Source organism: Globicephala melas, chromosome 19, assembly GCF_963455315.2.
Source record: "Globicephala melas chromosome 19, mGloMel1.2, whole genome shotgun sequence".
Classification (NCBI taxonomy): Eukaryota; Metazoa; Chordata; class Mammalia; order Artiodactyla; family Delphinidae; genus Globicephala; species Globicephala melas.
In genome coordinates this window covers 57654607-57672961 of record NC_083332.1, presented here as the reverse complement: position 1 = coordinate 57672961, position 18355 = coordinate 57654607, and the positions used below count along the sequence as shown (strand labels likewise).

The 18355-nt window shown below is 44.4% G+C and overlaps 1 protein-coding gene across 1 annotated transcript in view; it reads right to left on the bottom strand.

Moving 5' to 3' along the window:
* CDH13 (cadherin 13) overlaps positions 1–18355 on the bottom strand; it is a 1033853-nt gene that overhangs the window by 197076 nt on the left and 818422 nt on the right. The window lies entirely within an intron of this gene.

The following is an 18355-nucleotide window of genomic DNA, read 5'->3' as shown; positions in this document are numbered from 1 at the left end:
CACTATCGCACTTTACTGTAAAACGACATCACTCCTCACATGACAAATAAGTCATCAAAGCAGATGCTCGAAAGCTTTGCCAAGAGCGCTGACAACTTCTATCCCCACCCCCCTGGATGAAAGAGGCTTCTTTAGGGGATTTGACGTTTCTAGTTCTTCCTGGCTTGAAGCTCCTGCTAGACAGCTGACCAAGAGATGTGACAGGTGTTCTTGTGTCTCGGTCAAACACTTGGGGCTTTAACAATATTGGAGCCCCAGTGTGCTCGGCCACTCGGCAGAATGCGTTTCCCAGAAGCGTGTTCTGTGCTCTCAAGTTGCGAATCCCGCAGAGTCAGAACAACAAGCTGTGATCTACTCTCTAGAAGGTAAGAGTGCATCCAACCCGAAGCAGCTGGTGCTAATGTGTATTTTCTGCTTGGTCAGATAAATCTCCTTTCGGTACAAACAACACTGATCATATCAGCAAGCCAGGAGGGAAGACAGACACACAGAGTTAAAACCAACCTTATGGTTTCCCCTCTTGGGGCCCCTCTCTTTCCCCTTGGTGCCACCAACAGTTACAAATGCTTTGATTACAGGAACAAGCCTTTATAGTCCCCCTTCGACTTTTCCTCTAAAGGATTATGGAGAATGCCTCTTTCTTTAGTTGATGGGTTTTGCTTTGCCTTTTTCTTACTGCAAATTCAGTGTGGTAGCGGTTTTATTAACTGGATTTCTCATGCTGTGCAGAGGTTTTTGGTTTTGTTTTCGAGTGTGGGTAAGTGTGATGTGGTCACCGTGCCGTGGAAGGGGTGGTGCTCCACGCTGGGATATTATCCCCAGCCAGACTGGGGACCCCAGAGTGGGACACACGAGGGCACAAGCTGGCAGAACGTATGGCAGCTGCCACAGGGCGAGGGCTGCCTGGGGGTTCACATCCTTCTCCTGTGCTCCCCACCGTGCGGCTGTTCAGCTTGCACACAACTTAATCCACTCAACATGCTGACTTAGTACTTTTGTCTGAAATTCCTTTTTTTTTGTGTGTGCCTATTTTCAAATAGGTGCTCAGCACAGAGGAAGGAAGAGAGATGGGGTGAAGCAAGGATGGACAAGCCAGAGAGGGGGGCTGTTCCTGGGGACTGACTTTCAGGTGCACCCACAGGCTCTCACAGGTGAGACCCGAGGACTCCATCACAGCGTGTCTGTGTCCTTCCTGCCAAGGCAACGTCCCGAGAGCTTAGAGAGAGCAGTTAATGACCTGTGAACAGAGGTTAAGCTTAGCTTTCACTGGCTCACTCGGCCTCTTTCTGCCCCTCCAAGCTCTCAGAGTGGTTCTTGATCTGCTGGTTGCTGACAAGCACTTAGCCAGATGGGAAAGGAAATTATGCAGACAGGAGGAAAAATCACACTTCTTCCTTAGTTTTCCTAAGAAGAAAATGACACACGAGGAGGCAAATAAAATCCTCAAATGAAAATGTATTGAAGCGTTTGTTACCCTTCTCTATTTTGTTACAGAGATGGTAGTAAAACACGTAGAATGAGAGGGCTGGAGGCTTCTCTTCAAGGCAGAAGGAAGGAGTGAATGGGATTTTGAATGGAAGGGCTTGGGGAGGTGAGAATCCAGAGTAGGGGTGGCTGGAAATGGCACCAACAGGGTAGAGAAGGCTGCTTTCCTAGGACTGGTGAACATGTGGAAAGAAAATAAGCCATCTCCACGCTTGGATGGCTCCACACTTCTGAGGCCTCCAAAATGTCTCAAAAAACCATTCATGGTCTCACTCACCCCACATTCCCCCTATGAAAGAGCTGGGTCTCCAGGGTCTCTAGTTCTCAGAGAATGGCATGACCTTTTGCCCTGTTAGCTCGACAAGACCTGAGGGTCCTCTTTGACACAGTGTCCTACATCTAATGCAGGCTTTCTCAACCTCAACACTATCGGCAGTGGAGCCAGGCTGCGGAGGGCGCTGTCCTGTGTGCTGCGAGATCGTTAGCAGCATCGCCGGTGTCCACCTATTAGATGCCGATGGCACACCCTTCCCCCAACCTCTGTGCTTCACTCCCCACCTGCTGCAACCACCAAAAGGCTCCAGACATTGTGGGACAGCCCCAAGTTGTCCCTGGTTTAGAACCACTGATCTAAAGTAAACCACCACCAAGTCCTGCCAGGTTTATCTTCTCAGTCGGCCGACTTCTCCCCACCCTGCACTCTCATCACTAGGTTAAGTGATCATTACTTCCCACCTGGACACCTGCTCCAGCCAATCTTCTCATGCCACTCCCGGCTCCTCCAACCCACTTTCCAGACAGCAGCCCGGTCGATGATTCCAGAATCAACTCTGCTCACATCATCTCCCCACACAAAACCTTTGGAAGCTTTCCTATGCTCTGAGGATATAGATGAAGACTTCTAACAAAGCTTAAAAGAATCCAGCCATGTGTGAAGAGAAGGGAACCCTCTTACACTGTTGGTGCGAATGTATACTGGTGCAGCCACTATGCAGAAGAGTCTGGAGGTTCCTCAAAAAAACTAAAAATAGAGTTACTATATGATCCAGGAATCCAACTCCTGGGCATATATCCGAAAAAGACAAAAACTCTAGTTTGAAAAGATACGTGCACCCCAAGGTTCATAGCAGCGCTATTTACAATAGCCAAGACATGGAAGCAACCTAAGTGTCCACTGACAGAGAAATGGATAAAGAAGATACGGTACATATATACAATGGAATATTACTCAGCCATAAAAAAGAATGAAATAATGCCATTTGCAACAACATGGATGGACTTAGAGATTATCATACTAAGTAAGTCAGAAAGAGAAAGACAAATGTCATATGATATCACTTATATGTGGAATTTAAAAAAATGATACAAATGTACTTATTTACAAAACAGAAACAGACTCACAGACAAAGAAAACAAATTTATGGTCACCAAAGAGGAAAGAGAGGGAGGGATAAATTAGGGATTTGGGATTAACAGATACACACTACTATATATAAAATAGATAAACAAAAAGGACCTACTGTATAGCACAGGGAACTCTACTCAATATCTTATAATAACCTGTAAGGGAGAATACTCTGAAAAAGAATACACACACATACACACACACAACTGAGTCATTTTGCTGTACACCTGAAACACTGTAACTCAACTATACTTCAATAAAAAAAGAAAAGGAAAAAAAAGAAAAAGAAGAGAATCCAGCCATGGCCTGCTTCACCAGCTTGTCTCACACCATTGGCCTCTTCCCATAAGCTCCTGCTGCCCCATGCAGGGTTCTCTGTGCCTCATGTTCCCTCCAGCTACACATCCTTCTTCCTCCTTCATCTACTTCAGTCTTTTGGATCAAGTTTCCAAAATCACTTCTCCAGGGTCTCAAGCTTCCCAGATCCCCCTGTGTCAAGGCTCCCAGTTAGACACTGTATGTCTTTCCTTCTTAGCTTTTATCACGGTTCATAATTCCACATTTATCTGTGCCCTCATATGATTGAAGTTCTCCTGTCCCACTAGACTCTAGGCTCTGTGAGTTGCAGGGACTATGTAGGTTATAACAGTTGCCCCTGAACTTGAAGCCAAGGTTTTTCCGGACCAGAAATGTCCGTTCCATTCCCTGTTGTTGTTGTGTCTTCATGCATTTCTTCATTTCATAAGTCTTTCCTGAGTACCTACTATGTGCCAGATGCAGATTGACACTGGATATTTCAGACAAGGCAGGCTTGGCCATGATGACGCTAAAGCAGCAGAGACATACATCATCCAAGCAAGGACAGCCCTGTGAGGACTATGAAAGGGGGCGTTACTGATGCAGATGGCTGGTGTGTTCTCTGAGACCATGGAAGGAGAAGCCCTCACAGCCTCTCCCCCTCACCATTGTTTCTTCCCAGACTTAACTACCCAGGAAGTAGAAGTCACATTTCATTGAGCAACGACTGGGAGGCACAGCATAAAACATGAGTTAACCCAGATGTCACTGATTTGTAGAAATGGCACCAATCCTAAGATGTTATTTGGCATTTATATTGCATTTCCTAAATGGATTTCCAAGCGTGTTTTCAGAATGCCTTGAACCCAGAGAAATAAGGCACAATAGCCTTTTTCTTATTTGATTAAAAAAAAAATCAGTGGCGTGGCCAACAGATGAATAACTGGTACGGCTGGAAACGCAGCTTTGAGTTACGTTAAATCAAGCGAGTTGAGCACTCATCTGTGGCTACTCGCTACCTGCAGATTTGGCGCTAGGTGCTGAGGATGCCAAGATTCTGGGGCTACTAAGACAAGAGCCTTGTCTTCATGGAGTTCATAGCCTCTTAAGAGGGAAGGAGCCACACAGACCTCTCTCTGCATGGATGTACCAAGTGCTGTTTTGGGCGTATAAGTGCATCTATCTCATTATTCAGGTTTCAGCCCAAACCTCACTTCCAAGAGGCTTTCTCTGATTGCCCTGTGAAATATCACACTCTCCTTTGCCAGTTATACTCTCTCTCATTACTCCATATTAATTTCCTCATAGCACTTATCATTTTCTGAATTAAGTATCAGTTTATGTTTTATGTTATATTGACTCCCCAGCTAGAAAGTAAACCCTACACTTTCTTGCTCCCCTTCATACTCTAGTGCCTAGAACAGCATCTGGTAGGTGGCTGGCATTGAATGAATGAGTGAATGAATGGATGGGTGGATGGACGGATGGATGAATATTCTCAGGGAAAGCCAGTCAGTTCTCCCTGGAGAGGGTGAGGCTTGAGGAAAGCTGTAGAAGAGAGGCGATATCCAAACTGGGTCCTGAAGTAGGAGCTCCTTGGGTGGATGAGGAGGGAATCACTAGATATAAATATTTATAAACTTGGAGGTGGCAGGAAGAGGGATGTTGGACTCCACAGGGTGGCAGGAGAGATGCGGTGGGCCAGGAAGCTGGGGCAGGTTGTGGACAGGAGCGAAGGCCACGCCCAGAAAGGAGACTTTTCCCTCTAAGGATGTTTGTGGATAATGAGGCTTTTTAAGCACGAGAAAGGTGGGGACAGATCTCTAATCTACAAATCCTCCTCTGGTGGCCCAAAAGAATGAGTCTGCTCACTAAGAAAATGAATGAATCTTTCCCAGGAGAGAGGAACAGAATTTGTAAGTATCTAATTTAGCACATCCACAAAACTGTTTTTTTTCTTCTTTGTTGACATCAGATATCCTTTAAAATCCCCCAACTCTTACTGTAAAGTCTTCTTAGGCCCCGAGCATGTTGAACTGTGGTTGGAAGGTTTCCACGTCTTCCCAACCAGGGTCATCTGGGATTTAACACTGAATGACTTAGAAGAAGGGCTAAGAAGCTGAAGGACTAATTAAGTCCCGATTGGGTAAAGAACATGGGTTTCTAACAGTGAGTTTGTGAGGTGTTTTTAAGTACTCCCTGAGGGAGGTGAACAGAATAAAAGCTTCATCATTAAGTATCTTTCCCGTAAATGGAGTCTCCTAGTTAGTTTATAGAAGGTCCCATCAACTAAGAATTACATAGAATACTTATAAATTTCTCTTTCTTAATATCTATAAATGTAATGGCTGGTAAGCGTGAGAGAGACTAATATGTAAGTTCACACTTAATGGCCAGGCACTGTCAAAGGTATTTTACATACTTTAATCCTAGTAGAAATCCTGTGAACTATTATTTGTCCTCATTTTGCGGATGAGGAAACAAAAAGTGAAAGGTTAAATCCATTGCCCAAGACCATGCAATCAGTAAGTAACAGAGCAGGGATTTTAACCCGGGTTCAAACCCAGAATATAACAGGGATCAAAAATATAGACACAGGAGTCCGATAGACTGGGCTGTAGGAGTTGACCACTCAGCACCATGTGATGTTGGGTTAACCATTCAGCCTTAAAGCTGGGGCTTCCTCATCTGGAATGTGGGATCGTGTCGTTCCTATTTCAGAGATATCGTGAGTAGGGGCATCATCTCACGTTCAATGAGAGGACGTGAACCAAGCACTTTGCACAGAGCCTGACACGTGGAAACCACTCAATGCAGTTCATTTTCCACACTGCAGGAGTGACCGAAAGGTCTCTGTTTTACTCCGGGAAAGATCCAACACCACCGCAAACAACCAGATGCTAAATGACGAAGCTGCACTCTCCTTGGCTGTCCCGCCACTGGCCAAAGCAAACGTCACTGATGAGATGGCTCCAAAATCAAGGTCTTGTTCACTGAGGCAACTTCATGTCCACATTATTTTCGCTTGGGTTAGGGTTTTTCTACCTTGGTATTTTGACTTTTGGAGCCAAATAACTGGTTGTCCTGTGCACTACTGGATGTTCAGCCGCAGCCCTGGCCTCTACCCGCTAGGTGCCAGTGGCTCCCCCTTGAATGTGACAACCAAAAATGTCTCCAGACATTGCCAGATATTCCCTGGTTGCACAATCACCCCTCCCCCACCCCCAGTTAAGAACCACTGAGTTAGGTAAAAATTAACAGTGATTTATGAAGATTCAACAAGAGGTTCCTAGGATTCAAAGAGGTAGATTTCCCCTTACCCTGAGAGCTCACAGCACTTGCTAAATAGAGGTGATTCTCACGGGGGGCCAAGGCAGGGCAATCAACAAATTACCATCACCAGTGAGCTCATCAAACTCCTGCTACCCATCCACATGTTTTGTAGATTGTTAATTTCCCATTAAAGGAGCCATGTCATTTAATAAGCATTCTGTCATTTGGCTTCATAAGGTGGAAGGAAAGCATGAGGACCCAGGAAGGGTCTCTTTCACATTTTGAATGAGGGGTGACAGCTATGTTCACTCACCCGACATTTATTGAGTGTCTGCTATATGAAATGTCACATGTTAAGCCTCTAACAGCAACAGGAAAAGGCTGAAGTCTTTTATGAAGGCCAAATTGCCTCATGGAAGGAATACTAATTGATTTTTCTTATAGTCATTGAAAACCTACTGTGTGCCAAGCCACAGGCTAGGCTCTGGCTAGAACACGCTGAGAGTAAAGGATATTGTTCCTGCACTCTTGTAGCTTACAGTAAAGCAGTGGGTCTTAAAGTGCTGTCCTTAGAGCGGCAGCATAGTATCACCTGGTGATATTAGTATCACCTGGTGTTATGGATCGAACTGTGTCCTTCCCAAAAGGTATGTTGAAGTCTTAACCTCCAGTACTTCAGAATGTGACTTTATTTGGGAGTAGGGCCTTTATAGAGGTAAACAAGACAAAAATGAGGTCATTAGTGTGGGTCCTGATCCAATATGATGGGTGTCCTTATGTAAAGGGGAAAACAGGACACAGAGACAGATATCTGTAGACAAACAGGGAAAATGCCATGTGAAGGCAGAGGATGGGGGAGATGCAGCTACAAGCCAAGGGACACCCGGGGTTGCAGGCAACCAGGAGACGAAGAGGCAAGGAAGGAGCCACCCCTAGACCCATCAGAGAGCATACAACCCTGACAGCTTGATTTCAGACCTGTAGCCTCCAGCACTGTAAGATAATACATTTCTGTTGTTTTAGCCACTTAGCTTTTGGTACTTTATTATGGAAGCCTAGCAAACTAAACTTGGTAGAAATGCAAATTCTTGGTCCCCACCCCAGATCTACTGAATCAGACACTGTGGTATGTAAAGAGATCCAGCAATCTGTGTCTTAACAAGGCCTCCTGGGGACGCTGATGCATGCCGGAGTGTGAGAACTACTGATGTAGAGCTGTGGTTCACAACGCTGGCTGCGTATTACTTTCACCAGGGTAGTCTTTAAACAAAAGCAAAACCAAAAACAGTGTCTTAGGGATTCTGATAGGATGATTCTAATGTGCAACCAGGCTAAGAATGGCTGGTCTAGAGCAATGTCTCTCAAATGTGAGTATGCACAGCTCAGCAGGAATGGCATCACGGGGTGGGGGTGTGTCCTGTGAAAATGCAGATCCGGATCCAGTAGGGCTAGTGTGGGGCCTGAGACTCTGCATTTCTAACATGCTCTGGGTTGATACTATGCTTGTCCATGGCCTACTTGAAGTGTAAGTGAAGTAAGGGTCATGTAGTACTAATACTAAAGTTGACAGTAATAATAGTAACTAACAAATATTTATTGAGTGCCTTCCCAATGCCAGCCACTGTGCTAGGGAATGGAACACATTGACAGATGAGAAAGACGTGGCCTGAGTATCGTGGGTCCTGAATTCTCTCTAGCGTTTTTGCATTCCTACGGGAAAGGACCTTATTGAACCTGTGAGGATACCTGATAAGGTAGAGCTGAGTCTTATATCAGGCAGAGCAATGCTAACGGCTGTTACAGATAAACTACAATTCTCAACAGCTTAACAGATAAACATTAATTTCTCCCAGTATGCTCAATGTCATGGGGTTTTCGGTATCCAGGTCCTTCCTCCTTGGAATATGCCCTCCTTTTTGTCCCTGGAGCACTGCTCTTAGCTCAGCTGGTGGATGGGGAAGAAGGCTGAGGAGGCCTAGGAGTGGTCTAATGACTTCTACCAAAGTCCATAGTCTCTGTTACACTGCCCTGCCCAACTGCGAGGACACTGGGAAATTAAGTCTAACGCTATGGCCAGAGGAAAAGGAAATGGGTTTGGTGAAGACACTGTCTCTACCACATGTCTTGAAAGATGAGTCAGGTTGGTCGGATGAAGAAAGGGAGGGAGTAATAAGAGGGCGGGGTACCAAGAATTTACAATGGATGTTTGGTAAAGGATAATAAACTAAACAAATTTCCATAGCTTCTCTGGTTACCATTTTCCTTACAAGAACAATTATGGTACTCCGCTTAGGTCTTCATTGCTTCCACAGTATAACAATAAAACGTTTCTATGGAACTTGAATAGACATTTCTCCAAAGAAGATACACACATGGCCAATAAGCACGTGAAAAGATGTTCAATATTACTAATCATTAGAGAAACACAAATCAAAACTACCATGAGATACCATCTCACACCCATTAGGCTGGCTACTGTTTGAAAAACAAGAAAACAATTGCTGGCAAGGGTGTGGGGAAACTGAAACCCTGTGCACTGCCGGTGGGAATGTAAAATGGTACAGGTCCTGTGAAAAACAGTATGGTGGTTCCTCAAAAAATTAAAAATAGGATTGCCATATGATCCAGCAATTCCACCTCTGGGTACCCAAAAGAATTGAATGCAGAGTCTCGAAGAGTTATTTATACACCCATGCTCATAGCAGCATTATTCACAATAGCAAAAACGTGGGAGTGACCCAAGTGTCCACTGACAGATGAAAAGATAAGCAAACTGTGGTCTATACATACAATAGACTATTATTCAGCCTTAAATAGGAAGAGAATTCTGCAATATGCAGAATGTGCAACACGGATAAACCTTGAGGACATCATCCTGAGTGAAATAAACCACTCACAAAAAGACACATGCTGTATGATTCCACTTATATGAAGTCCTTAGAGTAATCAAAATCACAGAGGCAGAAAGTAAAATGACTGCCAGGGGCTGGAGGGAGAGGGGAATGAGGAATGATTGTTTAATGGGTACAGACTTTCAGTTTTACAAGATGAAAAGAGTTCTGGAGATAGATGGTGGAGGTGGTTTCACAACATGATGAATGTCTTCAATACCACTGAACTACACACTCAAAAATGGTTAAGATGGTTAACTTTATGTTATGTGTATTTTACCACAATAAAAACATTGAAAAGATGTCTAAGGAAGCGTGTTGGCACCTTCCTAATAATATTCAACAGGCAGATGGGCTAGATGTATCTGGACTTATTCCCATCATCCTTGGTCACTGGACACTAACACGGGCCAGAGGCTGGAGCTGATGGCTGGGCTTAGAGCCTGAGATGGGACTGGCATATGCATTGGGGAATGAGCGGGAATGACAATAAAGACCTCAGCCAGGAGATGTCAAGAGGAAGCCAAGGCAGTATCTGCATTCACAGTGGTCTCCACAGCCACCTTTACTGAACAAACTGCTGTCCTAGTTTGACAATAACACAAAATATTTTTAAGTAGGTCTTGTCCAGGACAAGCCGCCTACATATCAGAAAGACTCAGAGCCAAGAGAATTGTATCTAAGGTCAAAGAATGAGTTGCAGAAGGAGAGATGAACCATGGATGGAATATCAGGGAATTGTATGGACGATGCCCACATCATGCAAAAATTCTCTCTTCGGTGTTCCTAATAGTTGATGGACAGTTTTTGACTGCCTGAGCCCTCTTTCAGATGTTGAGCTGAAACTTTTTTCTGTGGACCCCATCCTTTTGAGGGTGCACACAGAGAAAGCAATTTTAGTCTGTCTGCGTGACTTTGGGCAAATGACTTTGCCTCTATGTAGCAATTTCATCATCTATAAAATGGAAATAATTACAGCACCTCTCCTGCGTGGAGCTCTCGTGAGGACAAAGTGAGTACCTGATGCATAGCAAGTGCTCTGAAAATAACAGCTAGGATTATCATGATTACGCTTTGTGAACTTTTAAAAACATGGCTCTCAGGCCCGCCTCCGTGTCTTCTCCCCTATCAGATTTTCTCTCTTTCAATTCTCCAGCTTTTGCTTCTTGTAGAGAGCCAAGCCTTTCACTTTCATCTGGACTATCATTTCCCAAACTGCATTCTAAGGATAATAGATCCTCAAGGTATTAGTAGTATTTCCTTGAAAAACAAAGTTTGGGAAACACTTTGTATACCAGATGCCTCTCTTGAAGGTTTATAATATACCTTGGTATAATAAAGGTTCTGAAAAGTCCTCAGCATAGAGGACTGTTTATATGGGTTCATGTGTGTGCCCTGTTAGTGGAAATGTTAGGCTGGCATGATACTTGTGATGGGCAATTAGTCATCATCTAATATAATTTAAAACAATTCTATATACCCTTCAACCAGCAGCTCCAGTTCCAGTTACCCAACCTGGAAATACTTGCACGTGGATCATTCTAGTTTAATATGTCTTTGAAAACACATTATATGTTCTAACTGGACAAGTAACCCTTCTAACCTTGCCTCATCTGCTGATGTGATAACTATGCCTTTCTTTCTGTACCGAAATCCAAATCACTGATAAAATAATCCCATGATGGTGCTCAGCTGACACCGATCCACCACTCTACACTCTTCCTCTATGGGACCACCACATTTTCTGCAACCCACCCACAAGGACATCCTATTGTCTGAGGATTGCATTCCTTCTTTAAATTATTCTCTCAAGTTTCTCTCTATAGCTTGACTATAAATTTGGACTCAACTGCCTGGGTGAAATCTCATAAAAGTCCTTTCAATTGAAGCTGTATTTTTTTCCTCCACTAGATCAACAGATTGTTGGTCTGTCTTAACTGGTCATCTCAATCTCGAGATTCTGATTGTCTCTGGAGATGAGTAGAGTGTAAACGCTTTGGGCGACATTGATGACTAATACCTGGGAAACTGTGCAAACTGAAATAAATCTGGAAAGAAATAACCTAACGTTACCCAGAAACAAATCCATCGTGCACGATACAAGCAACAAGAGGCAAAGCTCCCCAGTGCCTCCTAGTCTTTATAGACGGTTTTCTCCTGAGCCACCTGGCATATTTCCATTACAGCCTTCTGAATATGTATAGACACAGCAGGTATTTTTTAAGATTGCTGCAAGTGTCTGACAAAAACATGGTGCGTGTTCAACTTGGTGAGGAGACATCTTAATGACAAGCAAAGCAATTTATAGAGGACATATTTTTATAGCACAGTAACATCAACATTTATTATTTGGGCCAACACTGGGAAAGGAAACAGACTTTCCCCATTTAGACAACACAATTAAATTCCTAGGAAGGCAATAGAGAAATAGGCACAATCTCGAATATAGTTATGGTATAAAAGAGTATTCTTTTAGAAATATGGTGCAAAACCTGGGAAGAATAGTATAATGGTCTGATCAAATGTTCCCAAGATAGAATTTTGCAGTAAAATCCCTTCCAAAGGGCTAAAATTTGATATTGTAAAAATTCAAGGCAATCAATCTACTGTAGACATTTTCCCCCCAAGAATGCTACTATATCAGGTGATAGTTAGATGTACTTATTATCTGCAACTCATTTCCCCCAAAGAATTAATAATGCCTAAGGAGCTTTTGCCTTAGAATTACAAAGGTTCTGAAAAGTCCTGCAGTCATAACCTAAACCTTATTTAGGTTAGGCAGGGTGTGGGTAAATGTTCTTTTCTTTTCTCTCGATGTCATTCATATTCCGATTCCTAAGAATTAAACAACTGTGTATCTACCGAATTCAGTTTCTAACACATTATATATTCAGGTCTCGCTGATAAGGAAAACGTTCAAATAAAATACTTAAACCAAATGAAGCATATTCTACCTTTCGGCTTGTAGCCTAAAGTGCTACACAGGGAATGCTACTGAAAGAAACAAAGCAGGACAAATTGACTGGTACAGATGAGCCAATTTATTGCCACAGGTGGCTTGAGAAGGTCACATGAAATTTGGTTTCGTCTAGTTGCTCAGCAAACACTAACCACGTACCTGCTATGTAGATGGAGCATACTGCTGGGCCTTCTGAGACACATCAGATGAAATGCCTACTCTAAATCTATGGTTTTCCTGTATTTTAATTTGATTTCAATTAAGTCATCACTTCTGCAAGTCATCCTTGTTACTACAATCCCCACAGCTGCCATTCCAAAGTGTCTGCATGCCCTTAAGATCCACATTTTTCCTCGGTACCCTTTTTTTCTCAGCAAACGAGCCATGCTTCGCTTTACTGAGATCATGAGTTCACTCTGATATGAGCCACCTCCACTCCCTCCTCCCCATCTCAAATTCTACTCGCCGCAGTCAAGAATTGCTGGTGTCATCCTTGCCATCTGTCCCTTCTGTACCCGTGACAGTCCATCTGACACAAGTGCTGCTGCTTTTTCCCCTAGACCGCCCTCAGGATTGTACCCTTCCTCGTCTCCGCCACCAGACCAGCACACATCTCCTGTTTGGGCCAACATAATAGTCTGCTAGTTGGTGTTTTTCTTACCTCTGTCTCTTCTTAACACTCAAACCAGAGTGATATTTCCAAAATGCATCTCCGAATGTCTCATTACCACTTAAATTATTTAAAGGGTTTCCCATTTCCATTAGGATAAAGACAAAACATGGCCCACAAGTCCCTCAGAGCCTAGTCCCTGCCGAGCTTGCCAGGCTCACCTGCACCCAGGCTGTTCCTCTCCATGCTCCATCCCATGGGCCTTACTTCAATCTTTAATACTCACCATGCTCACACTGGCCACAGGGCCTTTGCTCGTACTCTCTCTCTCCTCCTGGAATGTTCCTTCTACCCCTTCTTGCTTGGTTAACACCACCTCATCTTCTTGATTCACCCCACATATCACTGCCACAAGAAGGCCTCCCATGACTTCCTTGTCAGGTCAATCCACCCTACTATAGACTCTCTGGGAACCATGATGCTTTTAACACATGTTACCTTGGTTGGTATCTTTATTTGACTACTAGTAGGTCTTTCCTACTAGACTGTAAGCTACATGGAAACAACACACGTTTAGTTTTTGCTCACTTTTTCCCTGCATAGCAACTGGCATAGTTTTGGCTCATAGCATATACTCAAAAGATATTTATGGAATGGATTTCTTGATTCATAATGCCAAAGAGATCCATGGCTGTTCGTGGGTATTCAATCAAACGCTTTCCTGGGTGAATTCCTTTCACTGACCACTCTAAAGAGAGCTGAGCCAAAGCTTGAAGGGTTATTTCTATTGTGAGCTGCTCCAAACACTTCTTCTGTGCCAAGCACTGTCCTAAACTCTTTGTGTGCATTCACTCGTTTAATCCTCACAGCACTCTTAAGAGATGGACACTACCATATCTCCATCGTGTGGCTGGGAAAACTGTGGCCTAGATGTTAATGAACTTGTCCAGGATTACGGAGACAGATCAGCATTATATTCCTAGCACCATGCACAATACCACATTCTAAGTGCTCAATAAGTGTTTGTAGAATGACTGAGTGAACAGATGAAGTAGCAAAGCTGCTCTAACGTCAGCCACAGCTCCCTAATACTTTTTAGTCTGCCCACTTCTTTTGGTCCCTGCTGTTAGCCACTCCTCTCCACTGCGGCCACTCCTCACCAGAACTCTCAACAGCTTCCTCACTTTTCCTCCGGAATCTGCTCTTCCCTCTCTCTATGTCTCCCACCTGCCGTGTGGTTAGGGTGACTTCTGCAATGCAACCAGACCCATCACTCCCTTTCCCGAAATTCTTTAGTGGCTTCTCACTGCCCTTTGGACACTGACCCAAGCGCTCACACTAGCCAGTGTGATCATGGTGGCTCTTTCCAGCCTCCCCTTTCTCTTGCCCCCGCAGGGGCCAGCCTCCTTCCTGACTTGGGGACTTTGTATGTGCTGTGCCGCTGCCCAGAGTACCCTTCCCCCTCTGGTCTCCCAGCTAACTCTTAATGGGCCTTTAGGCCTCAGTGCTCCTGGCAGACTGAATAATGACCCCAGCAATATCCCGGTCTGTATCTTAGATGGCAAAAGGGGTTCTGCAGACGTGATTAACTGAAGAGCCTTGAGCACATCTGTATTCCACTGGAGCCATCACTTTCTTCACGTTGTCCTACAGTGTCATCCTTCACATCGACATTTATGCTTTAACAAATTTGTGTGAAGAGGAAACCCTCAATCATCACTGATAAAATCATGGATTTGACGAGCCAGTTGGGTATATATATGTATTTGCTAATTCATGTTTAAATAATTCAACTATATGCGTACACATGCTCCCAGCAACACTATTCACAATACTCAAAAGGTAGATACAGCCTGAACAGTGGATGAATGGATACACAAAATGTGGTCCATCCGTACAAGGGAATATTATTCAGCCATAAAAAGGAACAGAGTACTGATTCATGCTACCTCATGTGTGAACCTTGAAGACATTATGCTCAGGGAAAGAAGCCAGTCACAAAAAACTACATATTGTGTGATTCTACTGATATGAACTGTCCAATACAGGCACATCCATAGAGACAGAAAGTAGGTGAATGGTTAGCAGGGGCTGGGGGATGGGAGGGGAGCAACTGTTTAATAGGTCTAGGTTCCCTTTTGGGGTGATGGGAAGATTTTGGAACTAGAGAGAGGTGGTGGCTGCACGACATTGTCGATGCACTAAATGCCACTGAATTGTTCATTTTAAAGTGATTAATTTTATGTTATGTGAATTGTACCTTGATAAAAAGGTAAGTACACTGCTTTTCTTTTTTAATTGAGTAATACTTCAATCCTCACAGCTGCCCCAGCTGAGGAAATAGTGTGCCCCACCTTCTACCACCTCCTCACCTTGGGGCGTTTTCCTTGAGGCCCATGAGTTGTTACAAATGCTGAAAAACCTGCCAACTTTATCTAGAAACACCAAGCAAAAAGCCCGACATTCTGTCTGTTGGCTTCAGGCAGGCACTTGCCATCCAGGCGGGAGGAGGTAAAGGAGCCTCCAATCTTGTCCCTGGGGGGCGTGTCCCATGAAAAAGGTTCGCCCCTGGAATCAGTGTTTATCTGCAGCTCAGCCGTAAGGCGGGGAGCAGCGCTGCAGTGCTCTTCTGAGCACGCTTAAGTGCAATAAACACAGGCATGAAGTGGGATGTCACATCGAGGGGAGATGTCCTTCGCCTGCCCTTCTCCAGCACGACACCCACTGCTGCCACCTGCTGGGCTTTTGGCATAAGGGAGGGTTGGGGCAGAGCGAGTCTTCTGCTCTCTTCCCAAATGAGAGCCGACTTCGGGAGAGACAGTCATGTGAGCAGGCGGAATAGAAGATGCGGATCCTTGTAGCCATGCCCACTCCTCTTGCACACGCGCAACTGCAGTCAGCTTCCCTTGTGGAAAACTCTGTCGCCGCGGGTTTGTGGTAGAAACAGCTGGTGGCCGAAGGCCTGGCAACTAACCAGCCACGCTGCTCAGGGGCAGGTAGGGCTGTGGGCTCTTCCCTGGGCGCTGCTGCAATTCCGTGTGTAGGGTGGTGGGCACAGCTCGTGGCTCCTTACACATACCAGAGAGTTCCACGGGGCGTAATGGAGCCGACCCTCTCCTGCCAAGGAGAGAGGAAGAGGGCTGCTGAGGTCCCAGCCAGCTCGGATATTCCCGTGGATGACCAACCAGCCGTTGTGAAGCCCCCCTGGCTGCCAGGCATCATGCGTGGTGCTGCGGAGACAACGGTGGGTTACAGTGATGTGTGAATGTAAAGCTTCTGGTCTATTTGGGAAGACGAATGACCCTTTGTTCACTCTGCAGCTCTCTGCATCTAGTCAGGAACATGGTCCGACTAAAGGAGACTGCTGTGAGGTGGGTCGCAGGAGTGGCTGAAGTGGAAGGCAGGCGTCGGGTGGTAGGAGAAGTAGGCTGACAAAGAACGTGCATCCTGACAGCTCATCACTGACTTCCCGCAGATCACACTGGGGGTCGCATAGCATCAGGGTCCTCAAGGAGAATCGCAGCTCAGCCGGGACGCAAAGCTCAAGGTTGGCTCTCAAGCTATATACACTGCTCTCAAGCTATATACACTGCTCTGGGCCACTAAGTCAGAGATACTAAAGTTATTTTTTTAAGCCAATTCATATTTCATAGAATGGATGTAATACAGCGTACATTTAACCTTTTACTTTTTGTGCCTGGAGAAAACAGTGCTTCAACAATAGCCTTGTATATCTATCTTCAAGAACTGAGGTCTTCTATTTTTAGGATGGCTTTCCAAAATAGGATTTGCTGGGTAAAAGGCAATGCCTATTGATCATTTTAGTACATACTGCAAGAGTGGCTTGTAAGTGACAGAGCTAGGATTCAAATCCATGTACACTGGCCTCTACAGTCTAAAGTCCCAGCCATTAATACTATGCTACCTCTTTAACTTCAGAGATGTCCAACCATAGAGTTGAACTTCTCAAAGCAGCAAGCTTGCCTAGACATGCAATATTCAAAGAAAGGCAGAGGGATTCATGGGGAGGGGGCTCTGGTGGAATGACCTCTATCTTTTCTTCTAATCTGAGATTTTCATATTCCCTGAAATGAATCCACTGTATTTCAGTCCGGTGGGCCAAGCAATTGAACCGTAACTACCCTGTTCGTAACTGAGCATGACCACTCTTGGGACATTTCTCAAGGTGACTACTGCTAGTTCAACAGTCACACAGCCACGATTCCTCAGCCATAATGAATAACAAAAGAAACTTGGAGAAACTCACTTTGATCAGTCTCTATCTTGACTAAAACCAAAGCTGAACCATAAATGGACTATTCAGAAATAAGGATAAAAAAGTAGCACATCCAGCATAGTAAATTTCTTTCACTGAGTAGCATTTCTTAATAGTGTTAGATGCAATTATAGCTAAGTACCAGTTACAGTATCTAGAAATAGGTGATCTGATATTTACAGCAGTAAATCCCTTCTGAAACAAAATTTATGCCATATATGTGTGAATGTAAGTGCTATCACAAAGGGCTCTTAGAAGAGCCCATTAGAGGCTTTTATTTTGCATCACCTTGAGAACGAGCCTCACAGGAGCTGATGTTTCACTCTAAGCCCCACAGAAGGGTAACAAGCCCATGCAGACAGCCCGGCTGCAATAGGAGACATTTCCCGAAGGAGAAGGCATTAATGGAAAAAATATTTCACCTTCGCATTTTTAATTTTGCAATTTAAAATCTCTCTAAATACACTTCCCCCTTTAAAATGGGATCTACCCCAATTTCCCCATCTTTATTACGGCAAAGAGTCAGTTATAGTATTCCTTTTGGAACAGCAGCAGGGGTATTATTTAGATTTAAGGGAGAAGGCATGCATGAAACTGTTATTAAACTGAATATGTTTAGTTATCACAGCTATTAGGAGGATCATTAAAGAGTTTGTGCGAGTTTGGAATATGTAAACGGAACTAAATATGTGTATGTGCGTGGTGGGGAGCACGCTTGTGGCTTATCATGTGTGCTTTTAATTAAAGGCTCTGTTGGAACCTGTAGAGTCTAGCCCCGGCGCTCCCAATAAACTCCCTGTGTGCCCTTGGGTAAATCACCGAACCCACGCAAGGGGAGCCCTGAAGATTTCTTCTGGTTCTCATACTGTTTGAAGTTTTGATACTTAAATTAATATTAAACTATTAGTGAGAAAATACAGATTTGTTTCCATGTTACAGTCTAATACTGATGCCTGTGATCTCAAAGGTATTTAAGTTGGCAAATGCCACTGTCACCCTAATGATAACAGAGACAGTAACAGGAGCGGGAGTCTGTGGGGGTGCTCATGCGTGCCCAGCCCTCTGCTGGGTGATGTCTCACATCTGCTCCCAGGTCCTCTCAGGGGTATTGTTATCCCAATTTTACGCATGAGAAACAGACTCAGGTTGACCAGAGTCA